Here is a 14306-nt window from a genome sequence, read left to right as displayed (position 1 = left end):
GGACAGCCACAGTGCCTGCAGGGCTTGCCTATCCTGGTCCAGGACAGCCACAGTGCCTGCAGGGCTTGCTTATCCTGGTCCAGGAGAGCCACAGTACCTCTAGGGCTTACCTATCCTGGTCCAGGACAGCCACAATGCCTGCAGGGTTTGCTTATCCTGGTCCAGGACAGCCACAGTACCTCTAGGGCTTACCTATCCTGGTCCAGGACAGCCACAGTGCCTGCAGGGCTTGCCTATCCTGGTCCAGGACAGCCACAGTGCCTGCAGGGCTTGCTTATCCTGGTCCAGGAGAGCCACAGTACCTCTAGGGCTTACCTATCCTGGTCCAGGACAGCCACAGTGCCTGCAGGGATTGCCTATCCTGGTCCAGGACAGCCACAGTGCCTGCAGGGCTTACCTATCCTGGTCCAGGAGAGCCACAGTACCTCTAGGGCTTACCTATCCTGGTCCAGGACAGCCAGAGTGCCTGCAGGGCTTACCTATCCTGGTCCAGGAAAACTTCAATTACAGCTGTACATACCAATTCCAGGGGCATCATGATAAATGTCCTAACTTTGAACTAGCAGCAGCATAGTCTGTGTGGAGTTTGTGTGAGGTTTCTATTTTTTTTTTTCTGAACATAACTGCTAAGGTATTAGAGTAATGCTTCTCTGAATTGACTCAGTAATTAAAGGTGGTTTTGAAAGTAAAAAAGAAGTAGATTTACAATGGGTAGTGCCAATGAGCTCCAGGGATGCAAAAAATGTTTTCAGTTTAGTGGATTATTTATGTATAATGACTGAGGAAAATGGTGCTTCTGATCTGGCAGGGCACAAGGTCTGCTGGTTATTGTTGCTAGCATTTAATTTCATTTTATTACACAGTTAATCCAGTTTACCTGGTTTCTTGGGTCTGAACTGGTTACTTTATGGTCAAAACAAAGACCAGCAAACATTGTGGCACTCATTTTCCTCATTTTCAGTGCTCTTGGGTCAGATTCAGTGAAACATACTTAGGGCCAGATTCAATAAAATACACTTAGATTGTTTAAGGGCAAACCCACTAGGATCAAGGACCACTAGTACAAATGAATACATTCACAGCTTCTTTATTTGAATAGCAGCAAAGAACCACTAATACAAAAAAACACATTAACAGCTTGTTCATTTGAATAGCAGCACTGCTTCGTTTTATGGATATTTTGAACATTTAAGGAAACTGCATTTTAACATAGAACATAAGAAGAAATGTACAGTGAGCTCCATAACGTTTATGACAAAGATCTTTTTTCTTGATTTGGCTCTGTACTCCACAGATCTGTAATCAAACAATTCACATGTGGTTAAACTGAAACTTTTTAAATAGGGTAATTTGGTATATATTTGGCTGTACTGTAAATGGATTGTAAAAAATGCATAAGTATTTCTTGACAAGACAGAACTGCTCTTCATCCCTTACAAGACCTCCCTACTATGAGAGTTCTCCAACACTGTTGATGGTATTACAGTGATTGCCTCTGACTCTGCTAAAAAACTGGATGTAGTCCTGGATGAGGAACTTCAAGTTACTTGAAACAATGTAGGAAACATTGGGTAGCATTGCTTTGTAATACAGCTTGTTTAATTTGTGTGAGCTAAGATAGCCTATAGATATTGTTTCATGTAACATGGCACAGTTTTAATATCAATACTTTTAATGGCATGGCTAGATTTGAATTAATTACTGATAGACAGTGCTTTGTATGTATGAGTATCTTGGCATTTTTGTATGTTGAAAATGTGTTTTTCATCAAATATCATGTTTTTGTAGTGTGTTCATTATGAGTAAGTGATAATAGCAATTCATATCAATGTAGGCTATGAGAGACATGTACACATAAATGCACGCAAACACACATTCTAGTTGAAAGAAACAGGTAGGAATTCAACAATTTCACACAGGAATTCAATAATTTTGAACATGAATGACACATATATGAAAGTGTAAGTCATATTTTAAATGTACGTGTTTTTAATGGGCTGTTGTACAAGACAGACCTACTAATTGTCAGTAGAGGATAATTGTATGTCAGTAGAGGATAATACAGAGCATTTAGAAATGTGGCAGTGCAGGGTATAGCTACAGTAGGCTAGTTAAAAAGTAGTCACCAGTACAGGCACAATGGGACCTAAAGAAAATGGATATACTTGCTGTGAAGAAGTCATTATCTTGCACCAGTTTCTATACTACCGGTAACGTTACCTACCGGACCGAAGTGCAACGCTGATTTTTTTTTGAGCCGTCTGTAGTAATGTTATACACTCAGCCTGTCCTCACGTTAGCAAGGTAGCTAACATTAAACTTCGTCAAAACAGCGAAAATGGAAGTGTCTAAGGTGCGGGTGTATTGCATTTGGATTTGAGAAATATAAATGAGTTTCCCGCAAAGATTTCACTGATGCAAAAGCAATATTTCTAATTTTTTTATTAGCCAACAATCCAGTGTAATTATTTAGAGGTTCATGTGAGTCTAAGGGGGGACTTGAACCCGGATCTGTCAGTTGTCCAAGAAGCTCCAAAGGCAAACGCGCTACCCGGTGAGATAAGGTATGAGTTAACTATACACAAGAGCTGCAATTTAGTTCTTTTAAACGTCTGCACTTGCATATTTTTGTGTATCTGATATTTTAATTACTTAATATGTACGTAAATGCCCAACGGGGAGATGTATTCTCTGTGGGCTTGGAGCATTTATGATGGTGTAATCAGGTGAGAAAAAGAAGAAGGAATAAACGCAAAATCCTCTAAGTTTGGGGCTTTATTTGTGTGGGTGTGTGAAGTTGTACTGAATTCTGTACAACTTCAGAAGGTACACAAATTTATGTTTATAAGGGCTGAGAGTCTGTGGGTATTGTGGTTATTTCTGGTGGGGACCCTGAAAAGTGCAAAACTCCATGCTGTATAGGCATGGAGCATGCCGCCCCACCAGTGTGTAACTTGGCGGGATGACAGACCTGCCATCCCAATACATTTTGATCTCACCATGTAGAAATGACAGAACTTTTTAAACATGCTCCCCCTTCCAATTTCAAGGCCCCTTCATTTATGGGACAGATGGCATCACAGGTATTTCTGATTAGTCAGGTGTGTTCAATTGCTTCCTTATTTCAGGAATAAGAGAGCTTTCAGTATCTAGTCTGGATGGAACTGAATGGGGTACTGGTGAGTGCCTCTGTCAGAGTGACTAACAGTAATTCTGTAATTATATACTCAAAATCAGCTCTCTGGTCTGGTAGCTGATTAGGATTCTGTGAGTCTGACTCCTGAGCTGAGTTGACACTGAAAGCTCTTCAGCTCTCTTATATGTTCAGTGTACCCCACACTTCCTTCCTCCTTTCCTTCTTTCCCGCAGGCGTAAGCTTAGCTCAGTTGCCAGGACTCGAGATTCTTTGACTGGTGATGGATGTACAGTACATTGGTCAAATGGAAAATTCACTTTCTTCCTCTTATTATATAACACAATCAAATATTATATGCTTTATTTTAGGCCTAGAATGACTGACACCCTTGATGAAGTTTAGAAAAGAATGCTCTTTTATGTATAAATACATAAAAGAATGTAAAGTAAAGCATACAGTTAATTAGCTATAATGTATGCACAAAAAATAGTCACCCAGGGGCACATGCAATTCAAACATTTCAATTGGAAACCCTCATCTGGCACCTTATCTCAGTAAAGACGGCATTGCTCTCAGTATAGTGAATAGATGTAGGAGGTTTATACCCCTGAAAATTATTTTTTCATGGACCGCGTGGCCCTCATGGACACAAATGATTGGTTAGACCACCCCTAAAACACCTGCGTTTTCATTTGAAAAACCATGTTTGGTTTGCACATTTTCAAGTGTACTAAATTTAGTTCAGTGTTCTCCATAGCACAGGACAATATCAGACAGTGGAAAAATAAACTTTTGCAACTTAAATAACTTTATATATGTGAGTAACTTGACTAATCATTTTCCAAATTCGGAAGATGAGTATGGCACAGCACTACTGATAAGAATAATAGAAAGTACTAATTTGTAGTGTAATACAAGATGCACTTTTCTAAAGTCATAGCTGTATTCATAGAATGCAAAATACTAGGGGTTGACCGATATGGTTTTTTCAGGGCCAATACCGATTATTTTAAAACCTGGTTGTTAAAGGAGTAACATGGTGGTTTTCACACTTTCTCGGTTTTATGTGCTATTTGCACAAGAGGCATTGAAGAAACACGATGAGAAAAGTATTAAATATGTCCATTCTTTATTTTTGGAGAAATATGCGTTTTAAATTTAACATCCTATTTTCAATTGGTTGCGAATGTTATCGACTCAGTAAGCACTCCCCTTTCCACGCCCCGTAAAGAAATCTGACTGGACACACCATAGACATGTATATCTGTCTATGGGACACCGTCCTGCTACAAGTGTGCTGTGAAGTTTAGGTAGCTCACGGTACTCACTGTGGCCAAGCGGAATCGATAACGTTTCAGAAAAGATATAACTTTAAAAGGTTTAATTCAATTCAATTCAATCCCCTACTGGGACTTTTGCCGTTTATTGAGGGTGTGAAAGAAAATTTCGGTGCCACTGACTATAATCAAATGTTTTTCAGATTTACCGTTCGATTGAGCAAGTGTCATTCAAAGTACATTTTTATGGGTTAGTGCTGTCCGATTGTGCTAGCTACTTCACATTAACCTTGTACGGCGATCAGTAAAGGCTAACAGCACAGCACCACTTAATTATTGTCACTTCTATCACCACTGTAATGAACTAAAAAAAGGTGACAAACTACCTTTTCTGTGAGAAATGTATTGTCGAGCTCACATGCATACACTGCTGGCAACATTCTAAAGCTCCGTTTTGCCCTCCCTACTGTCAGTCAGATTGCCGTGATAGCTCATTCTAAATCATATTTGGGGACCCATGGATAACTTGTGACCCATAGTTTGTGCCGCTGGCTTATTTGACTAACGTTAGGTTCACTTATTAGAGTGGCTTTTAAGGACTATTAGACTACCTCTGGTTGGTTATATTCATTTATAGTTAGCTAGCTAATGTTAGCTAGCTATGTAGTTTCCTACGTATCTGCACTTCCAGAACACGTCTCCTGTCTGTTCTGGCCCCACGATGGTGGAATGACCCCCCCGTGGAGGTCAGAACAGCTGAGACACTGACCCATTTCAAACGACGACTGAAGACTCACCTCTTCAGGCTGCACCTCTCCCCATCCCTCCCTACCCCCCTGTAAATGACTGTAAGCTTAGGGTTGTAACTAGGCAGCTGTTTCGTAGGTGACTTAGGTGCATTAACTGTCTTAACTACTGCTTGTATTTTTTCCATAGACTGCGTTGTTGCCGTTCTCGTTGTGTTAGTGTTAATCAGTTTAACCTTCAGGGTCCAAGTTGAACTACGTGGTTGTTCCCTGCACTTGGATCGGTACTTCTTTCTAGGGGTTTCGTCATACTTGTTCCTGGTTATGGTTATACACTTTGTTGTACGTCCCTCTGGATAAGAGCGTCTGCCAAATGCCTGTAATGTAATGTTTGCTTTCATACTGTAATGTTATCGATAACGTTAGCTAGTTTGCTTTCATAAGGATGTTATAGTTGTGGTTTTATCTTAACTTGGCTAGCTAGCTAGCAAAAATTATTATTTGATACAAGTCAACGTCCTTAGCTATCGATACTTGATATACTAAGTTAGCTAGCTTGTGAAAATTCAGTCTCCCAAGATGAGCGTGTATCATGGAGGTAGCTATGGTAACGGGGCACGGTCTGTCAATCATAGCTAACTGACAGTTCTCATTACCACACCCAGACAGTTTGGGTGAACTGTTATAGTGGGAAATTTAGGCTTAGAAAAATACATTTTAAAATACATTTAAATGACTGAATAAAAAAAAAAAATTATGCACATTTGTTTTGTTTTTGCCTAAAGACAACTGGCAAGTAACACATTCAACCACCATGTTACTCCTTTAACCCACACAAATCTGGCCAATCCTTGTCCATTTAGGGGCTACCCTATTTAAAGCTTTATAACACCAGATGTGAGCATCACATTGACTTGAAAAATGGCTTAAATGAAGCAGGGCATTTGTACCATTTACAATACTAACTTAGATTATATTCATAATGTAGGAAGAAATTGCCCCAAATGCAATTGTTTAGGGAAAAAAATGAATTTGATCTTTTTTTAGTTTGCAATGAAATACTGAGAGCTCTCCTATAAACTATACTATTATGTCCTGGATCAGAAACTCCTTTACCACAAGTGCATAAAATCTAAGGTAGGATATGCAGAACTACTAAAGCTCTATGAAGCAAAAAGTAAGCAACGTCTCAAAATCTATCCAAAATGTTGAAATTATGCATTGCTGTAAATCACAACACAATCATGTATTTCACTACAAATCAACTGTTTTGACTAAAGAAACTTTTGTATTATTTTCAAGTGGGAATTACATGCTTTCCATCAGTACAGTGGTCTAAAATATTTAGGGGTTCAGAAATATATCCAAAATCTCTCCAGAAATGAATAAAATGTTTTTTGTCCATTATAAAGCATATAAATGTGCCCTTTAGAAGGTTTAAGATGAAACATTCCGTCCACCACGTTTTGGCAATGTACCAGCTCACATCACGTCTGGTGCATGAAACACAAACCCTACTGAAGCTAACAATTAACGCTTACATTACAGTTTGAAATACACTGCCTGGCCAAAAAAATGTCGCACACTCTAATATTTCGTTGGACCGCCTTTAGCTTTGATTACTGCGCGCATTCGTCATGGCATTGTTTCGACAACCTTATGCAACGTCACAACATTTATTTCCGTCCAGAATTGCATTCATTTTTGGCCGAGATCTTGTACTGATGACAAAAGAGTCAAACCACTCCATAAAGTCTTCTTCAGCACATCCCAAAGACTTTCAATGAGGTTAAGGTCAGGACTCTGGTGGCCAATTCATGTGTGAAAATGATTCCTCATGCTCCCAGAACCACTCTTTCACAATTTGAGCCCAATGAATCTTGGCATTGTCGTCCTGGAATATGCATGTGCCATCAGGGAAGAAAAAATCCATTGATGGGATAACCTGGTCATTCAGTATGTTCAGGTACTCAGCTTACTTCATTTTATTGCCGCATAACGTTGCTGAACCTAGACCTGACCAATTGAAGTAACCCCAGATCATGACACTGCCTCCAGAGGCTTGCACAGTAGGCACTGTCCAAAAAAATCCACACGGCGGCTTTTTTTTAGCCAGGCAGTGTATACTGATTATAAAATACCACTAACCTATTTAAAGTCACTCAATTAAAAAAATAACGTATATAACCGAAATATTTTAAGCAGTAATACTTACATAGCGATGATGAAATTATATCTGTGTTCAGTAGATAGATACAATCAATGCTGCCATTCTGCTCTTCTGTCTTACTCCTGAAAACTGTCAGCTTCGTCTATTAGCAAACATATGGCTTTGCTAAGTCCTCAATAATAATACTGTTTTACTAAATAAGACAAAACTGATCGATAATGTTTTGCAGGGTGCAGTGTCTTTTACTGCTGCCAGAGAGTGAATGCGTAAGGCGGCGATGATGATTCACAACTTTCAATTACGCAGGTTTATAAAACACTATTCCAAAAGTAAAATTAGACATGTTATACATCGTTAGAAAGCTTATACTGTCACCTATTGGATAGATTAATTGTGAATCAAGCCAGATTGTACAACAAAGCGCGACAACACCGTAAACAGCATGTGTCGTATTATGCACAGCTATTTTGGAAGGCACCTAGGTCTCACAAATGAGTGTATATTTTACAAACGAATTGTCCAAGACAATGTATGACCTTGAAACGGACATGTCTACGCATAAAACTAATGGTAAGGTTGTATATTTATTTCATATTTAGTGCCAGATATTGATAGTAGAATGACGTGGTATACAGTGCCTTCAGAAAGTATTCAGACCCCTTCCCCTTTTGCACATTTTGTTAGGTTACAGCCTTATTATAAAATGGATTCAGTTAATTTATATTCTCATCAATCTAAACACAATACCGTATAATGACAAAGCGAAAACAGGTTTTTTAGTCATTTTTGTAAATTTTTTATTTTATTTTATTTTTTTTACTGAAATATCATATTGTGGCATTTGGTCCGCCGGAGAGGCAGTTTGGTCTCGGCTGTGCTGGCTGGTGGAGAGAGCACGCCCACCTGGGCTGCGTTAGCTAATTAGCCCGGGTGCTTAAAGGTGTACTGCTCTCCACAGTTGGGGACGAGACCGGGAGCTCACACGAGAGCGAGTTTCTTTATTTGAGTTGCGTTTAATTTCAGTTTCATTTCTTTTAAGACGGAGAACAGTGAACCCCCACTGAAAAGTCAGAGGAGATGGTCTGCTGGAAAGCAGTTCAGCAACAGGGCAGGGAACCAAAATAGTTGTCACTCTGTTTTACTTTTTTTGTCATTGTTATTTTAGCTTGTTGTTTTAGTTTATTGTTTTTGCCCTGAACCTGTGAGGGGGAAGGGTGAAGGTGTCCGTTTATTTTATTTCGTGTTTATGTGGGTGCGCTCTCTCTCTCCATGCGACAGACAACGGTGTTCCCCGGCATTGCCGCATCTCTCTCCCAGGCGTGTCACACTGGCGTGTCATGTACATTTACATAAGTATTCAGACCCTTTACTCAGTACTTTGTTGAGGCACCTTTGTCAGCGACTACAGCCTTGGGTCTTTTTGGGTATGACATTACAAGCTTGGCACAGCTGCATTTGGGGTATTTCTCCCATTCTTCTCTGTAGATCCTCCCAAGCGCTGTCAGGTTGGATGGGGAGCGTTGCTGCACATCTATTTTCAGATCTCTCCAGAGATGTTCGATCGTGTTCAAGTCTCTGGCTGGGCCACTCAAGGACATTCACAGACTTGTCCCAAAGCCACTCCTTCTACAAACCTGTTTTTGCTTTGTCATTATGGGGTATTATGTGTATAGTGATGAGAATAAAATGCTCACAGGCTCAGTCATTTTGAAATAAATATGCATTGAAAAAAATATAGGTCATAAAATGAATAGATATTATTTATTTGCTTATTTATTTCATTATCTATTTCATTGCTTATTTATGTCATTATCAGTTTATTTAATTTTGTCACATTTGAGGTACACAGAAGTTTACTTCTCCTTCTAACTACAAAGTTGACATTTGTTGACAAATAATTGTTAAATCCAACCAGTTGTAATCTTCACCTTTAGACAAAGTACTTTAAAAAATGTAACAAAACTAAATCGCAACACGCCAGTTTCTGCTTGAAAGTGGATCTGCTTCTAAAAATGTAGATTTCAATTAGGATACAATGTGTCCTTTGATGTTTGTGGAGCTGAGGGGAGACTGATGGAGAGAGAGCATTCCAATGATCAAACAGCACGTTGCTCAACCCCAATTGACACTCCGAGCCAGTTTTCCAGATCAGATTATATTATCTCATTCTCAGAGAGGATAATCTAAAAACTAGATATCCAACATTAAACATGGAGGGTGTTGCTAGGTTTATCATCAGTCTGTGAATGTGGTGTCTGAGCACGGTCTGTGCTTGTCGAATTGTGAGCACTATGCCATTGCTAGGCTGATTATCAAGGTGTGAACATGGCACCATTGCTTGTCTGATTATCAAGTTTTGAGCACAGCATCATCATTAGACTGGTTATTGAGTTGTGAACACAGCGCCATCATTAGGCAGATCTTTATGTTTTGAGCACAGCATCATTGCTAGGCTGGTTATTAAGGTGTGAACATAGCACCATCATTAGGCTGATTGTTTAGGTGTGAACGTGGCGTGAGACTTATCATGCTTTGTGCCATGTGTTCAGGCTCTATTCAAACTAGCCCCACTGTGAACCTGTAACAATTCCTGTATATTTCAGCATAATGCATACATCTGACATGTGTGAAACGTATTCCTGATAAAATATCTACAGAAAGAGCAGGAGAGGAAGAACCACTACCACTTCCCCCTCAGCACAGGAAGTGATACGCAGAGAGTGACAGTGCTAGAGGAGGAACAGGAAGTGAGAAAATAGAAAAAATAGATTAGTTAGAGATCAAAGGTTAATGCGCACACACACACACACACACACACTCTGACACAAACATACATTAGTGTTACTCTGACAGATTTTTCACTAATTTAAAACCCAGCTAGTTGTGTCCAAAGTAGGCCTACGTGGAATGCAGAATGAAATCTTACAATTACCTGGACCTAAGTGTGTGAGAGTGATCTGGATTGGAAGGTGATCCCATTTTCAGAATGTATGTTTTTGTGTTAGTGAGACCTTGAGTTGAGGGTCATCCGCCTTCACATGAAATGAAATATATTACTGTCTACAGCTTTTCCCTGCCCGATAGTTGTCCATGGCAAATGTACAGTTGACGGCAAAAGTTTACATACATAGGCTAAAGATATTCAAACTCAGTTTTTCGCAACTCATGTGCACATTTCATGTTACCATACATTTCCTGTGTTAAGTCAATTAGTGTACCTACTTTATTTCCATAAGAGATAATTTCACAAGTATAGCTAAGAGACAAATTTATTTCAGCTTTAATTCACTCTATCAGAATTCCAGGGGGTCAAAGGTATACATACACCAAGTTGACTGTCTTGCCTTTAAACAGTTTGGAAGATTCCAGAAATTGATGTAATGACTTTTTAGAGGCTTCTGATTGGCCAATTGTCATAATTAGAAGTTAATTTGGCATTAATTGGCACCTGTGGCTGTATTTAAGGCCCACCTTTAGAGCCACTGCCTTTTTGCCATTGATACCATGGGAAACTCCAAGCATCTCAGCTAAGAAAAAATTGTGGACCTCCACAAGTCCAGTTCCTCCTTATTTCCTAACAATTTAAGGTACCACACGCATCTGTACAAATATAAAAATTTGGGACCACACAGACACTGCATCGTTCAGGAAGGAGGCACAAATTAACTCCCGGGGCTGAATGAACTTTGGTCCGAAAGGCTCAACTGAACCCCAACAACAAATGAACTGGTGAAGGAGTTGGAGGCATCGGGTACCAAAGTATATCCATCAGCCATTAAGAGAATCCTTCATTGCCATGGCCTAAAAGGCTGTTGCGCAAGGAAGAAGCCCCTACTCTAAGACCATCATAAAAAAGCCAGAATGAAGTTTGCAGGTGATCATCAGGATGAAGACCTAGCCTTTTGGAGGAGTGTTCTCTGGTCAGATTAAACAAAAATTGAACTGTTTGGCCATAATAATCAGCGCTATGTATGGAGGAAAAAGGGGTGAGGCTTTTAATCCGAAGACACCATCCCAACTGTGAAGCATGGGGGTGGCAGCATCATGTTGTGGGGGTGTTTTGCTGGAAAATGGACTGGTGCACTTCAGAAAATAGATGGGATCATGAGGAAGAAGGATTATCTAGAAATACTGAAGCAACACCTCAAGACATCAGCTAGAAAGTTAAAACTTGGACGCAAATGGGTCTTCCAGCAGGACAATGATCCTAAGCATACCTCCAAAGTTGCAACAAAACGGCTTAAAGACAACAAAGTGAAAGTACTGGAGTGGCCATCACAAAGCCCTGACCTGAATCCCATAGAAAATTTGTGTACTGGGCTGAAAAAGCGTGTCCGAGCAAGGAGGCCCACAAGCCTGACTGAGTTGCACCAGTTCTGTTAGGAAGAATGGGCAAAAAAGTATTGTGGGAAGCATGTGAAAAGCTACCCCAAGTTTTTGATTCAAGTTAAGCAATTGAAAGGCAATGCCACCAAATACTAACAAAGTGTATGTAAACTTTTGACCCACTGGAAATCTGATATAGTACATAAAAGCTGAAATAAATCTGTCTCTTAGATATTATTTTTAAATGACCTCTAATAGAAATGAAGTATATACCCTAATTGAATTAACACAGTTAATGTATGTGTGGCATTTGATCTGCCGGAGAGGCGGATTGGTCTCAGCTGCGCCGGCTCGTGGAGAGAGCACACACACCTGGGCTGCGTTAGCTAATCAGCCCAGGTGCTTAAAGGGGTGCTGTTCTCCACAGTTTGGGGCCGAGACCGGGAGCTAACACAGTTATGATTTTCGTTTCATTTTATTTTGAGCACAAAAGTCAAGAAGAAAGCAATCCTCAGCTGGGATGCTGGAAGAGCTGGACCTGGCCAGGAAGGCGGGTCAGCTACAGAACAGGGAACTGAAAAGTTGCTGCTCTGTTTTTACTTTCTTTTGTCTTTGTTATTTTAGCTTGCAGTTTTAGTTTATTGTTTTTGCCTGGAACCTGTGAGGGAGAAGGGTGAAGTGGTCCGTTTATTTTATTTAATGTTTGTGGGTCTGCACTGTCTCTCTCCATGCGACAGAAACGATGTTCCCTGCTACTGCCGCATCTCTCCTCCCAGGGGTGTCACGCTTGGAGTGTGACAGTATGGTAACATGAAATGTGTGGAGTTATGAAAAATTGAGTTTGAGTGAATAGGTGTATGTAAACTTTTGGCCTTAACTGTACGCACGCACGCACACACACACACAGTCACTGTATTCGTTTCTCTTTCCCTGTAAATTGAAGGTATTAATTAATTTTCAAGGTACCTTATTGTTGACTGTGCTGAAGTAGCTGAAAACAACATCAGTTACTCACACAGTTGAGCACTGACAGCTTTCTGTCTCAAAGCTGGGTAACGGTCAATCTGGTAGTGAGTCACCTGAGTTCCAGACCATGAAGAAAATGCAGTAAATCCTCTTTCTTTTCTCTCCTATTTAACATCATTGCCTGACATGGCCCTGGTATTTACAGAGGCCTGCAGACACAGATCTAGAGCTATGCAAGTGTGTGTGTGAGAGCCTATGAGATGCCACTGCTGAACTGAAAACAGTCATTGTAGTCAGAAATGTTCACCATGACCGCAGTGAAATCTGCAGCACGTAGTAACCGGATACAAGTTCTCTCTTTGGAGGGGGAAACTGCCCTGTTCTCCTTTGTGATCGAGAGTCAGATATTTAAATTAGACGATCTAAAAGTGGCATATTACCTGGGGTGTTCTACCAGAAATATTGGGGTGTTATATCTAATAGTAATGAGGAGGAGGAAGGGGGGTTAAGGGGGGCGTAAGGATAACTAGTAAAACTCTCCCAGGAGGCAGAATCCAGCAGCTACTTTCCTTTGCCTTTAACCCGGTTTTTCATGACTATGAATCTTGACTGTGCAAACTCAGGACATGCTGTATTGGCTTGTTTAAACTGAAAAGCTAAATACATTTTTAAAAAAGCACACCATTTCCTGTTTGGGCTGCCTGGAGTGAACCCGTGGCAGCCACTCGGTCGGATCCAGATCTAAGCAGATGGGTGTCATCTGTGCCTCCGTCTAAACACAGCGCAGAGAGACCTGCTGACACGAGAGGCTGTGCAGTGCAGGACAGGGAGTTATACTGTGCTTCGGCCATCCGTGTCGAACACCACATCATACACTGTATTGGGTGAATATGCTCTGCACACAGTGCTCAGTGGTACCAGTTACTTAAGTCGAGTGACTATACTTTCCATACATATTTGGCTTCATGTGACTATACTTTAAATACATATTTGGACACGTTACTGCTCTTTGGGAAACTAGCTCTGCCGTGATTTACCTTGACTAAAGGCTTGTGTTCTCAGAGGGCTGTAGAGTGGGCAAAATTTCACCCTGCTGAAATACGGCTGCTCTTCTGTAGATATTGAGCTGTAACGAAGCACTCGATTCTGAGTTTACTATGGGTGCCTTGTGGCTTGTACTGCCAGCCTCAAGTTTGAGGATGACAACAAAAATGTTGCCACCCTTTCATTGTTCTTTAAAGCTAATTATCAAACTGAGGTAGCACTGACTCCACTGTTGAGATGACAGACAAGTGAAGACCTGAGGAAATGTATAAAAATGGCATCTCAACCATGAAGCCAGTGCTAACTCAGCTTGATAATTAGCTGTAAAGTTCAATGAAAGGGTGGCAACATTTTTTCAGTTTTTTCTCTAGAGAGAGATGTCATAGTGCTTTAAAATATTGAGAGAGCAGGATTTTACTAAATGTCTAGGAGAATACTTAGATTTTATAATCTGTCTGTATGCTAATATACAAGTGGATAAATGAATGAAAAAAGCATAAATAAATAAATACATTTTAAAAAATCAACTTTCAACTTCAATGTGTAGTGGTACACAGGAAAACTGGCCGGAACTGGTTACTGTCATCACCTGGTTCGTCTATATGTAGTTTACATTGAGAGCAGCGTCAGTAGTAATGTAC

The 14306-nt window shown here is 40.3% G+C and overlaps 1 protein-coding gene across 4 annotated transcripts in view; it reads left to right on the top strand.

Moving 5' to 3' along the window:
- sh3kbp1 (SH3-domain kinase binding protein 1) overlaps nt 1-14306 on the top strand; it is a 124745-nt gene that overhangs the window by 38757 nt on the left and 71682 nt on the right. The window lies entirely within an intron of this gene.

This window comes from Anguilla anguilla, chromosome 4 (assembly GCF_013347855.1).
Source record: "Anguilla anguilla isolate fAngAng1 chromosome 4, fAngAng1.pri, whole genome shotgun sequence".
In the NCBI taxonomy this organism is placed as follows: Eukaryota; Metazoa; Chordata; class Actinopteri; order Anguilliformes; family Anguillidae; genus Anguilla; species Anguilla anguilla.
The sequence above is the reverse complement of the archived record's forward strand: the minus strand, read 5'-3'. Positions and strand labels throughout refer to the sequence as shown.